We start from the raw sequence: 15,001 nt of genomic DNA, 5'->3' as shown, positions 1-15,001 counted from the left end.
GACCATGGACGTACTCCTATTTCACACTGTTACAGCTGCTGGGTCTGAATCCAACAAAAGAACACAACACCTGACCTGAACCACCGTCCGTTTCGTCCCTTCTGCTTCCATCCCATGGCAAATTATTTCAGAAAAAAAATATTGTGTTGCAGACAATGGATTTGAATTATGCCATTATTTACACATACAGTGGTGGAACCTTTTTGGACACCCCATGCAATTGTGATATATTACATTAAGAACTACTCGGAAGTCAATCACTCTAAGCCTGCACATGCTCTGTTACATCAAGGTCAAAAGTGGATGTTTCACCAAGATAAAGAAACACATCCAGGACATGACATGTTGAAACTGTCAAGAATTTAGTTTTGTTATTTTTTCTTGTTAACAATAAACAAACAAAAAAAATCCTTCACATTTGTTTGTCTAATACAAATTTTCCACAAATATTTCACGATATTTGAGTTTGTGTAAAATTTTAAGGGAGTTCTACGACTGTATGATGTTTGACAATTGAAGAGATCATTTTACTAGAATGCTGCAGTTTGTGGTAAAACTGTTATCAGACTGTGAAAACAGACACATAAAGACTACACACCTGAAAGTCATAGAGGTGACATCAGTGTACTGTAACTGTCCAAGAGCTGTTCAGAATCATTGAAGACGTCTCTTCAGTTTCAAAAGATTCAACAGATTTCTGGTGCTTTCGCCTTCTTAAATTCTTTTTTTCATTTAACTGTTGAATACTGAGGTAAAATGTGACAAGGCAGCACTCATTTTGTTATTGGTGATGTGGGTGCTTCTATGAAACTGGGTTTATTTTGGTATCTGGCACTTTTCCAGCTTTTTAGACCCAATAATAAACAAGAAAAGCACTCGGAGAGCGCAGACCTCCGCCAAGACAGATCTGCCCCCCAGCACCAAAATTTAATAATTTCTTCTTTGTGCCAGTACCAGCATTTCCTGAAAATTTCATGAAAATCCGTCCATAACTTTTTGAGTTATCTTGCTAATAAACAAATAAACAAACACGCAAACAAACAGACACGCACGCATGCAAACACACAAAGCAAAGCAATCACAATACCTCATGGTGGAGGTAAAGAGTAATTTAGACATATTTCCCCCCAGGATGTACCTAATGATGACGTCAGATAAATGCAAAAAAAAAGTATACACTTGCTCTGAGCCATCCCAAAATTAATGAATTTTTAATAAAATATTGGGGACAAAAATAGGACCAAAATTGGGACATGAAAAGCTACCTAGGTGTCAGTACATTTTTTACGTATGTATGTATGTAGGTAGTTAGGTAGTTAGTTAGTTATTTGATCTGGAAAACATGGCTTGAAATGGTCTTATATGGCGCGATAAATAAAGACACTGCGTTAAATTTGATGATCCTAGTGGTTTTTCTAATGCAAACATGTGGGTTTTTCATGAATCAGCAGTCTCATTCCAGGTTTCATGTATAACCCATCGTGTCCACTGGCGAACCTGCCCATTTAAACACAAATAAATTGCGAGTGATTTTGCAACAGCGGTCATTTTTGTCAAACACGCTGCCTTGCATATCTGGCTCTATTCCCAAAATGTACCTGTGAATGAATAAAACGATATTTAAAATAAATAAATAAATAAATAAATAAATAAAAAATAATAATAACCATAATAGCATGTAATTTTCATGTTCTTTGCAGATTCTTGTCTAAAAATGAAATTAAAATGTGTTTTATCTGAAAAATAGTTTATCTTTTGTCTCAGTAAATATTTATTTTTAAAATAGACCCAAAGTGCTTCCAAACTTGCTTCATAACATTAGTCTGCATCTGGTTGGAATTTTTAGCCCCCATGTGATGTGTTTAATGGACCAGTTTCATAGAAGCACCCATAGATATTGAATGCGATTAGAGATGCAGTCCTGTCAGCTCAATGTTTCTGTTCTATCTTTGCCATAAACCGCAATTTTCTATACTGTAAAACTTAAAATTATCTGTAATGGCAGGATCTGGATTAAAAAAATATTTGTCTCAGAATTTTTCAAAGTTTGTTCCAATGGGACACGTTGGAATGGATGGGACTTCAGATTCAACATTCAAAGATTCTTTATTGTCAATTCACTAAATGCACAAAACATACAGAGAATTGAGATGCTGATTCTCTCTCACTTCGTTAAATCCTTCAGAAATTACAGTTGTTTGCAGATTTTTATGTTCTATAAAGCCTCCTTTAAATCCTTTTTTGATTTTAAAGAATGAATGAAATTATACAAATGATGAAAGAACCATTAAGGAATTAAATTATCCATGCATTAATCCAATTATTTATGATTTGATTTAATGACTTCATCAATATATGGCGCTCTCTTAAAATGCTCTTACAAGCTAAATGTTATAGCTTTTGGATTTGGTTTTGGATACTAGTTAAGACAAGCCCAGAGGTGTTGTTAACTTAGAGTAAATGGTATCATTAGGGCTTTGACTGTTTTGTCCCTGGAGTGTCATTTCTGAGGTGGAGAACAGGCCTCTGGGAGATGTGGTCATAAACCGCATGTAGCTAATGACTGTAAGAAACAAAGGCCATAATAGTTGTATGTGAAGCCAGAACCTGGATGTTCAGAGGCTTAGTGAACGTGGAAACATTGACATTTTTTGCAACACTAATTCACAATAAAACCTATGAAGTTTACCAAATGACAGTGGTTGTAGACAGGGCCGTTTCAAGATATCTGGGGGCCCTAGGCAAGAAAGTAAAGTGAGGCCCCTAATACGTGAAGATGTGGTGGTCAAATCACCGAACAAGAAAAATAATAATTATTAGGCCTATTTATTATATAATAATGTGCAATTAGTACTGATTGTGATAGATTTAATAATAATACGATTTTTTTTTCCCTAGACTGTGATATAACTAATTCCATGTAGCCTGATAAATACCTTCAGCTTGTGAGGAGGTGGCATTGTCGCTATCAATTGGCGCTGACAGAAATTTAAGCAAAGCACCTAAAAAAGCAACAGAAAAAAAAAAAGGCATTTGGTGAGTAGGCTTACTTTTGTCCTCATTCTAAAAGTATATGATTAAAGTGCGGAGGATTTGATAGAAACTTTGCAGGAGAAGAACTTCACTTCCCATAATGCACCAAAATGTAACGTCAGACCTCATCGGCAAAACTACCTGAGCACATAGTGCAAAGTGTTGTGATGTGTTGATGGGCAAGTGTGGGAAATATAGATAATTACAGAGTTTAAAATGTAGGATTGTGATTACATGGTTCAGAGACACCGCCATTCTTTTTTTTTTATGTTGTATTTGAATATTCTGAATATTTGATGATTTTGAAAAGTGTTGTAATTTCCTAATTATTCTAATTGCTCCTGAACGCCTCATGTATAGTTTACGTGTGCCTCCTTGAACGTGAACAGAATGCAGTTCCGCAGTGAGGGCACAGAGCTGATGTGAGGGACTCGAACAAATATTGGTTTGAAAATACAAACTTTTGCAGCAGTCCTACTCTAGTCCTCTTCTGTGCCTAAACCAGCTGCAACACAAGGAACAGACGTACTGATGAGATGGACAAACGCAATGGAAAAGGGACATTTTTCTTCTAATGGGATGGAGAGATCACCAACGGAAATTGCTCGCTAACCGAAAATGTACATTGATCTTGATGAATTATTTGGCCAAACTGGATGGGATTCATAGGACCAGACGATTTTGTTTGGAATAAAGTTGTGTGGGTGACTGCAGCAGGGGGCAAACAACCATCCAGAGTAAGTGAAAACACTTCAGTAGGCTTAGCTTTGGCTCATGACAAAATGGAGGGCATGTACACTGCTAGCGGAAGTCACCGTGGTTACGCCCACTAACAGTGAGGGGACTTTTGGCTCTCGAAAGGACGCCGTTCACTGAAAAGAGCCGTTCGAAAGACTGGCTCTTTTATGTTTTTTGCATTATTTTGAAACACCAATGTTTTAATGACTAAATAGGCTACATGTGATGATTGACATTACATTTAAAGGTGTTTAATTGGTGCGGTAGTAAATATTATCTTACCGTAAAAAAAAATAGTTTAAATGTGGGGGCTAAATACATGACATGAGAGGTGACATTAGGCAAATGCTGGAATTTGACTAAAAACATCAAGGTACATTATGTGGACTAGTCTGTAGTCTAAAAATGAAGAAGAAAATGAAACATTTTGTTTTGAAATAACATTTTATTCTCCTCAAAACAAGAATAATAAATGTGTGTAAACATACGGAAAAAATTGCACAAAACACAACAGTGATTAATCACTGCAATTACTGAAATACCTGAACTGTAGTGCAATTCTCAGGAACAAGAGCAGTAAAGCGATTTCCAACCAGGGTGGTGAACTTAAAGTCACCTAGTCAGAGCCATTCAATAATCACCCAGAGAAATGTAGTGCAATACAATAAACTTTATTCCGCATAAAAACACATAATTCATAAAAGGAGGAAAAAGATGTGAGCTGCGGCCGAAGAAGTTCTGCGCTATCTCAGTCCAGAAGAGCCCCTCCCATTACCCACTTCCACATAACACAGGAAGCTTAAGGTTCACCGCAAACACAACACGCTAGCACCCTCTACTAGAGGCACTGCAATTAACACATGGGCCTTATTCCACACCCTGTTCAGCACGGCAAACCACGTGAGCCCCACAAGGGGCATGGGCCCCCCTTCGCTGCTGTACACAGGTGATTCCCCTGGCTAGGCTCCCGCCCACTCTATCCCTCACATTAAAACACATACACTCACACAAATATACATAAAATAAATCGGCACTTAACTCACCAGCTTGGCGAGACCCCCCCCCCCCTCCCCCCGCTTTCCCCAGGGTCTGAGCTTGAGGTGTCGTCCAACTCCCCGGGAACACGGCTTCGTTGGATGACGCAGGTCTAACCCAGCGGGTGGCGGAAGCTGCCCAGCAGAGGCGGTGGCGGACCCAAACCGCCGACAGTAGCGTTGGCGCAGAACAGCCCGGACTTGGCACTTTACTAACCCGATTCTAACTGCCCTGCAGGAGGTGTCCAGCCTCCCCTCCAAGCGCTGGAACAGCTAACCCCCTGTTCTAACTGTCTTCGTCACCGGTGGCCCTAAACAGCCACGAACGACACCCAGCTTTTTCCCCACAGTGCCAAGACACAAGCTTCTCGCTAGTGATGTGACGTTCATGAACGAATCGAATCTTTTGAACGGCTCTTTGAAATGAACGATGAGAACCGAGTCTTTATAAAGAGCCATTCTTTTTTTTTTTTTTTTTGACTAATAACAGTGATTAATCACTGTTGTGTTTTGTGCAATTTTTTCCGTATGTTTACACACATTTATTGTTCTTGTTCTGAGGGAAAATGCACAACAGTTGTTAAGGTATTTAATTAATTGGAATGATAAATCGCTTTTGTGTTTTGTGCATTTTTTCTGTATGTTTACCACCATACTGCTCTTGTTCTGAGAATTGCACTACAGTTCAGGTATTTCAGTAATTGCAGTGATTAATCACTGTTGTGTTTTGTGCAATTTTTTCCGTATGTTTACACACATTTATTATTCTTGTTTTGAGGACAATAAAATGTTATTTCATAAGAAAATGTTTTATTTTCTTCTTCATTTTTAGGCTACAGACTAGTCCACATAATGTACCGTGATGTTTTTTTTTTGTCAAATTCCAGCATTTGCCTAATGTCACCTCTCATGTCATGTAGTTAGCCCACACATTTAAACTAACTATTTTTTTTTACGGTAAGATAATGTTTACTACCGCGCCAATTAAACACCAGTAACACTTTACTTGAAGGTCTAGTTTATAATGCATTAAGCTGCATTCATAAGACATTATAATGCATTTATAATGCATTATAAAGGTCATTACAACAGTTTATCATCATGCAAAACAACTTATACCAAGGTTAATAAAGTATTATAAGTGCAGGCATAATGTATTATAAATTCAACTTTCATAATGTTTTATACCTCCATACCAAAGTGACTACAGTGTTTGTAGGAAGAATCTCAAGTCTTGGGTTACATAACACATTGTAACCATTATAACTCTAGCCAGTTATAAAGACACAGAGAACTGCTCTGACGTGTAGTTTCTGAAACTGAATAAGGCCTTATAAAGATCAACAATAATTTACAGGATGACTTTAAGAGCTTTTAGTAAAGTGACAACACTGTATAAGGTTATATTAGCAATTGTATATTATAACAAAAGTACAGTGACGTACGAGCAGTATCTGCTGGCTCTAAGTAAAGTGTAAGTCAAAAATTATACATCAAAGTGTTCTTAATAACTCTATTTTGCAAAAACAAAACATTAAAAGAACAGAGACAGTAAATAGAAGTGTTACATGTCACTTTGTACATAAATAAAAAGTAATGTGGCATCTCTAAATCTTTGTTAATTCAAACACATACTTTTTTTTTTTTAATAAATGAATATGAAATCCCTAAAATAGATGGGTATAGGAGCAGTGACAAAACCTAACAAAAGTTCCCCACCTAAAAAAAAAAATTCCTTCACACTGCTTTGGTATGGAGGTATAAAAAATTATGAAAGCTGAATTTATAATACATTATGCCTACACTTATAATACTTTATTAACCTTGGTATAAGTTGTTTTACATAATCATAAACTGTTGTAATGACTTTTATAATGCATTATAAATGCATTATAATGTCTTATGAATGTGCGCTTAATGCATTATAAACTAGACCTTCATAGAAAGTGTTACCCTAATTAGTTTTTAAAGTAATTTGTGTTACTATAAGTGTTACCTAAACACCTTTAAAATGTAATGTCAATCATCACATGTAGCCTATTTAGTCATTAAAACATTGGTGTTTCAAAATAATGCAAAAAAATAAATAAATAAATTAAAGCTGCAAGCAGCATTGGGCGGGACCTCGCACCGGGTGATCCGCCTCCCGTGCAATCCGCCTCCCGTGCGATCCGCCTCCCATGACCGTCGTCACCTCAGCTCCACTCACAGCTCTCCGTCCCGATACCAGTTCCCACCCTTTAGTGTCTGTCCTCCTTACATCTCTACAGAACACCAGCGACCCTCTGCTGAAACCACCATCACCTTTAAATGAGACTTTGATTTTGGAAACCCTACTGTGTGTATGTGCATTTGTTTTGTATGTGAGAGAAAGAATCAGTTTGAAAAATTAATTGAAATTGTATGAATAATTGAGCATAAAAGTGATGATTTATCACATTTAAGGCTATTATTTTGGAAAAACCCTATTGTGTGAGCATGTGTGTCTGTGAGAAAGAGTACTTTTGAATGAAGAAACATTGTACAAGCAGTTGAGCATTTGGTCATAAAAATGAAAAGAAGTTATGTAATTGACATTATGTATTATTTTTAATACGGGTTTTATTTTGAAAAAATGTACTCCATGTAATTTGTAATGTGTGCAAAACGTCCAATATTCACAATATAATGCAGCAAAACTTGTTTTAAAATTTGAGGGGGGGAAGAAGAGGAAAAAAATAAATAAAAAATTTGCCCTGCCTGGGACTTGAACCCACACTTCTTGCATAGCAGACGAGAGCACTAACCACTAGTCTATTATGAGACACACTCCAGATTGCACTGGTAAGCCTTATATAGGGATTTTGTCATTATGAAAAGTGAAACCAAACATACTCTTCAAAAAATCACCATTATTCCATAACCGTAGGTCGTATCTGAAAAATTCTTTCACTTTTGGATTCTGCAGACTTCTGGGAATATAATGAGGTATAACTTTTTTTGTCAAAAGCCTAAAATGAATAAGCAGTAATTGCAGAAACAGAGTAACTTTCAAAGGCAGATTGCCAACTTCCTGTTGGAGTTAGGTCATGAGTGTCAGTGTATGATTTGTCGGGCTCAATCAGACCAACATTTTGACATTTGTTTCATGTTTCTGTGACATTCCTACTGTGTTTTTTAGTACAAAGGTGGCGCTACAGAGTCCATAATTTTTTACATTTTATCAAATTTTTCGCCAGACCTGACATGTGTGCCAAATTTGGTGAGTTTTCGAGCATGTTCAGGGGGTCAAAATCTAGGTCAAAGTGGTGTCTGAATAATATAAAAACGAACGAATAACAATAGGGCCTTGCTTGCAGGCAAGGCCTCTCACTGTGTGAGAGGGCCTTACCTTTCAGCTCGGTCCCTAATAATATAAAAACAAACGAAAAACAATAGGGCCTTGCTTGCAGGCAAGGCCTCTCACTGTGTGAGAGGGCCTTACCTTTCAGCTCGGTCCCTAATAAAAACGAACGAAAAACAATAGGGCCTTGCTTGCAGGCAAGGCCTCTCACTGTGAGAGAGGGCCTTACTTTTCGGCTCGGTCCCTAATAATAGGGATGTAATGGAGTCGAAGCCTGCAGGTTGTGTGTGAACAAAGTTTCTTCCTGACCCTCTATGGATATAAGGAGGTCTGCGTGGGAACCCGTATTGTTTTCTGGTGGATTTACATGATGGAATGGAACGAGTGTTGAGTTTGAGCAGTTGTGAGATGGAGGAGTTGAACATCAATCGCACCATTAGTCCGGAGATAGCCCCAGCCAGCAGTCCAACAACCAGGAGGATGAGAGACGAACGGCAGAGTGAAGTAAGTGTTCCACAGTCCAACTGGATAGAACAGCACAGGGAAAACTGTTGAGGGAGGGAGGGTGAGTGAGTGCAAAACTGGCAATGGTGAAGAGAAACAGAGGCAGCAGGTTAGCACTATGCCGGAGCTGTTAGCACTCACTGCTAGGGTTTTTTTTTTTTTCCCCAACTTTATTAATCAAATTCTGGCATTACATTCACAAGATTTCCATAGAGAAATACTGTTTTCCATACTGAGCATTTACAGCATATTTGTACAGAACATTATATATATTAAAAAATAAAATAACTAAAAAAATGTCAGGTCTAATCAGAGATCAGTACATTCCGATTGTCATAAACAATCAAGGCTTGTTTGGTTTTGACAGTTCCTTATCTCATTCATATAAACAAAGAACAGTGGGTGGCTCTTCATGAACCTGCATCTGTTGATACTTTTCGACAATAAGTAAGGTGTGATACATCATTTCCAGTCATTTGTTTTGTATTATAACTCCATATTTAATGTGTTTGTATTCCAGCTTTGGCGATTCAGTGTCCTTTTCAGATATCAAATTTATTTAGGTAGCGCCAAATCGTAACAAAATTTATCTCATGGCATTTTACATATAGAGCCAGTCGAAACCAGACTCTAAGCCAATTTACAGAAACCAACAGAATCCTCCAAGAACAAACCTTTGTGACTGGTGACAGTGGAAGGAAAAACTTCCTTTAACAGCAGAAACCTGGAGCAGACCCAGACTCCTGGAGGATGGACATCTGACAGGACCAGTTGGGGTTAAAGATGGAGGGTAAAGGAGGCACAAAGAGAGACAGAAAGGGGGAGAAAGGGGGGGGGACACATGGATGCCACTGATGCGCAGATAACTGAACTTGAACTGTCAAAAAGTAGGTCAGCTGGTGTTAGTATAATTACCAGTAACCAGAGTAAATGTCCATGACTGATAATACTACTACTGCTAAGACACGTATTAACAGTGGATATATGACTACTACAACAGTTAGTGTAAATAGTAGCAGCCTCTATCACCTATGGAACTATATAATAAACCCTATCACAACTATATGGATCAGTGAGTGATGACGATGAAGGCAGGAGAGGAGCAGGACCACAGCAGCAGGTCTAGAGTTTGTCCATGGTAAACCTGCGATGATTCTTGGAAAATCTAAGAGGCGATAAAGCACAGAGACTCCGGGGAAGAAGTCAAGTTAGTAACGTATTTGCTGCACTGTAATAAATAATTCTGTGGTTATTTAGATTTTAATTAATGTATCTGGTAAAATATATTCAATACAATTGTGTCTTTGGTTTTGTGGCAATTAAATTTCGAATAAAAATGTTTGAAATAAAATCTAGTCATTGTAGTTAAATAAAACATCAGCATTCTGTTTACTTAATTTCAAACAGAATACTGAGTGAAATCAAATCAATGTAATCAGGGAGTTTTTAATTGAAAAGCCCTTCCTGCCAAACTGCTTTTTTTAATGAAGCAGGCTATCATCACATGACATTTGAAAACAGTCCAGAATGCCCACCTTCTTCCCCATTGCTCATCTTGCACAGTTTGTGGTTGGCTAAAGTAAGGAAACATTTTGTTTTCACTGGGCTAGTACACTCTAAAAAATAACTCAGGGCCTTAGTAAATATCACAATACTATCTTAAAAAAATCTGTGAAAATCACTTAAGTTCTTATTTGAGTTGGACGCACCAAAATAAATGCTTAAAAATCCAACAGTTAATTTTCTCTTATATTTACATCTATTATTTACGTTCATTTCACAAAAAGAAATAAGCATTTGAGTAACAAATTATATTTAAGATATCCACTTATACCCATCAGTTTTAAGAACTTTATTACTCATTCTAACTCAACTTCATCTCCAACAACAACTTAAAAAAAGGGAGTAAGTTTCATTACATAGAACATCATGATGTGAGCCATTGGCATATTATGGCATGTTTGCTGCATTGCATTGTGGGTATTGGGCATGTTGCTTGTTTATGTGTTGTTTTTCTGTGCAGGGGTTCAGCAGGGTTGTGGTGTTGGTGTGAATTTAGTGTTAATATGTGTATGGTAATGTTTATTGGCCTTTTTGTGATTGTTTTGTATTTTTGTTGAGTTGCACCATGAGTGAAAGCCATAGGCTGAACAATGCCTTAACAGTTCACCTACAATTATTATAAATTCAATCAGAGAATGCAACTGATTTCACAGTTTTCAAATTTACTTAATAAACATAAGTGTAAATATATTTCTATCATTAAACTGAGTAGAGCATAATTAAATTTCTTAGAGTGCAGTCATTCCTAAGATAAAAGAATGTTTAGACCTAATTACTTGCTTTGAATTCAAATTAATGCACTGATCAATGTATATGATTATTGCTCAATTATACATCATTGAAATGTAAAATTAAAGAAATTTTTATTAGAACCATTTACACATTAAGAAGTTTATCTTTTTTGTATCAAATCAATATTTTTGTTTAGTTTTTAATTAATTCCATTTTGTTTAGCATTCGGATCTACTCATTAAGTGGGTAACTATTAAGGGCTTCATTTAATTAACATTTATTCAATACCAAACAGAGTGAAATTTAATTAATAATATTGCTTGTAATGTGTTGCCTTAATTTTATTGAGTAAATAGGGGGTATCTTTTTTTACACTGTGGGGTGTAAATACAAGAGAAAGGAGAGAAAAGGAGGAGCAGAGAAGAGCTCAGTGTATCCTGATGAGTCTCCCAGCAGTCTAAGCCTATAGCAGCAGAACCAAGAACAGTCTGAGCTGCCCTAACTATAGGATTCATCAAAAAGGAATATTTTTTAACCTACTCTTAAGCATAGAGATGGTGTCTGCTTCCCAGACCAAGGCAGGGAGGTGGTTCCACAATAGTGGAGCTTGATAGCTGAAGGCTCTAGCTCCTGTCCTACTTCTGGAGATCCTAGTAACCCCCAGTGTAACTGCATGTTGACAGTGTAGTGCTCTAGATTAGGGGTCCCCAACCCCCAGTCCCATTTGGTACCAGGCCGCAAAGAAAAAAAAAAAAAAATGTGGCTAATAATAAAGCAATTTTTTCCATTAGTCTTGCGGAGATTTTATTTTGAAAACGACAGTTTCCACCCTCACCTCACAACGGCTCTTGACTCTGGTGCGCCATTTCATGAAGCAGTTGTAACACAAGCTAAAGAAATGAGCCATAAACAAAATTCACTGGAGAACTTTTTCGGGAAGAAACAAGGAAACGATGGGGTTGCAGAAGGGTGACTGCCTGCAAACAGAAAGCTGCATTTAGAAGGTAATATCATGATTCCTGCCTAAGTTACAGGTATATCGCAAAAGGTGACAAAGCACCTCAATCCATGTTTGAGACAACTTCAAACCTCTGTGCATTCTGGATTCAAGTCAAAGCAGAATATGCAGATATCGCCACAAAAGCTCTGAAAGTCCCTCTCCTGTTTCCAACCTCATATCTTTGTGGGGCTGGGTTTTCTGTGATGACAGTTACCAAAACAAGAATCCAGAGAAGACTGAATATACTTTGACTGTGTGTCTCCATCAACTCCAGATAGGACCGTCTAGTTGCAGGGAAACAAGTCCAGGGTTCCGACTGATTCTGCAATAGGGTGAGTTGATATTCTACTGTAGAATCATTGGAATTGCCTGATATACAGTGTTTTTCAGATCACATGCTCTGAACTGACAATGGTTTTTGTTATTGGAACCCCCGCACCTCTACCCGGTCCGCGGAAAATTTTCATGCATGAAACCAGTCCATAGTACAAAATAGGTTGGGGACCACTGCTCTAGATAGATTGGATGGAACTAAGAGCTCTTTCTGATCAGTAGGTGGTAGAAGGTTAAAACCTGCTGAACCACTGACACTTTCAAAATGGACAGATGTGATACGTGAAGTCTACATTATGGAGAATATCACTGTCTTTGAGACTTCTTAAAAAAATTTGAGAAATACTGGAAAAAACTAGAAATGGTTCCTGAATCAGAGTTTATAGTAAATGCATGTTTACATTCCTTTTTCCAGCTGTTTGCTGTATAATTTGAATCTGGTGAACTGTCAAGAAGATTTTTTCATGTTTTAGTCAATCTGTTCTGCTGTATTACTGTATCCATGTCGTTAAAATGAAAAAATGTCCAACAAATAGAATTAAAAAAAAAAAAAAAAAAAAAGAAATGGTGAGAGGTTGTCACTTGAGTTCAGTACAGTGGCCCTGAAGGGCAAACCACAAATTAAAAACAAGAAAAAGGTCCTACTGCATTAGTATGACCTGCATCAAATTAATTCCTGATTATTTCTTCAGTGATAGCCATATTTAAATATAAACTTATGATTTTCCCACCTGTCAGACAATCCAATCAGCATCCAGATCCTGGTCATGGCAGGTACCTAACTTTTCCAGTAGGACCTTTTTCTTGTTTGTGTGATTTTCTTTTTCTTGTGTTTTTTTTTTCCCCTTCTCTCTTTTGGCCTTTCTTATTTTTGTTTGCTTTGTGATTCTCATTGTGGTTTGCCCTTCAGGGCCACTGTAGTTCAGGGTGTGGCGGCAAGAAAAAACAAACTGTTACAACTCAACATTTTTTCATCCAATCAGCACCAAACTTAAGACAAAATAAGATAAGACCATATTTATCCCATCGTGGGGAAATTTCGCAGTTAACAGCAGCAACAAACAATTGCAGATAAAAAAAGACAGGTAGACTTTGTGGTACAACAGCTGCACAGTGGCAGAGAAAAAAAAAAGCACTGTGGAGCACGTCTGTGGCTGCTGTCTTTCCTGCATTGAGGACCTTTACATCATCATGTGCAGGACAAAAGCCCAAAGCATCATGGACAATACCACCCACCCTGCACATGGACTTTTCACATTTCTCCCATCAGAGAGGAGGCTGTGGCACATTCAAGCACAAACGTCAGTAATATAATGAGAGATAAAAACATATAAATATAAGTAGATCAACTTCACCCGTCGACCCATGAATCCACTGTCAAACTAAATTCAGATCCTGAATTCCAACCAGTTTCCATATTGATAATTTTGCTTTAAATGCTCAGTGACTGAAGGCTGATTGATATTGTTCTAAAGCTGCAGCGGTAACACCCAGTATCATGTTTATGCATTATAAATATAACAACAAAAAAAAAAAAAAAAAAAAAAAAAAAAAACACACAATCACAGTTTTCCACTTTATTTTTGGACATTACTACGGCAGAATGCCAGTACAGTTTGATTCTAAAGCAAAACCATGTTCAAACTGTAAATAAAACCTTCCATTACTATCACATTCTTTAAAAAAAAATTTAAAAAATAAAAAAAAAAATGCATCAAACACCAACATGTTTATATCACTGCAGATAACTGTTACATGAGTAACATGTCATTTACCCGCTTCTATAATTAACATGCATAAATTCATTTAGTCAAATTATAAATATTTCATGGATTTGTTTTGCCAAATTTTCACAGTGAAATATTGAGCTTATTCGTTTGGCCTGTGGTCACTTTTTAATCATTTTATTTAACCCTGTAACTTGTGACATGTCTGTGGTGATTGTCCTGAATGTATGATTCATTTTAAATATTCATAATTCAACCGTTTGCTCAATAGTTAAAAATTTCCAAACGAGCTGATAGAGTAGACCTTGTTCTTTCCATAAACATCTGAGCATGCTCACTTCACCCCCCACTGCCTGTCGAATGGGGGGGGGGATAAAATACAGCACAGTGAGTGAGACTCCAAACATGATGGGAACGTTCCTCAAACACCATGAGTGAATTGCATTCAGTCCCAGATTATTCGACTCTCCACCCAAATTCACAGCCTCTGGCCCATCGTTTCTCTCCATGAATCCATAATCAAAACTGAGTTCTTAAATTCAGCTCCTTCAATGTAACATGTTCCTTAAAGTATGCAAACAATAGTTTCAATTCGTACTGGGCCACCCATTCCGAAACATCATGCCTCACAACTGAGAAGTTATCAGTTGTGTGAAAATATAGGATGTCCCAAAAAAAAAAAAAAAAAAAAAAAAAAAAAAAAAAAAAAGACATTTGAGATTTCCATACTGGACTGACAACATGGTCAGGAGAAATGATACTACATAGGATTTATTTTGGACAAAATGTTTTATTTTACAAATCTCAAACAAAAAATTCTGGGGGATGGTAATTTTATAATGTTCCAAAGTTATTACAAATGTTCAGTGTGTGCGCCACTTGTGACGCAGAACACGTCAAGTCTGTAGTGGAGTTCCTGCCACACTCGCTGCAGCATGTCCTGTGTAACATTCTCCAGAGCCTCAGTGATTCTCCTCTCGAGTTCCTCGACACATGGGGGAAGTGGTGGGATTCA

The sequence above is a fragment of the Sphaeramia orbicularis genome, chromosome 21 (assembly GCF_902148855.1).
Source record: "Sphaeramia orbicularis chromosome 21, fSphaOr1.1, whole genome shotgun sequence".
NCBI classification, from domain to species: domain Eukaryota; kingdom Metazoa; phylum Chordata; class Actinopteri; order Kurtiformes; family Apogonidae; genus Sphaeramia; species Sphaeramia orbicularis.
This window is presented reverse-complemented; position numbering follows the sequence as displayed.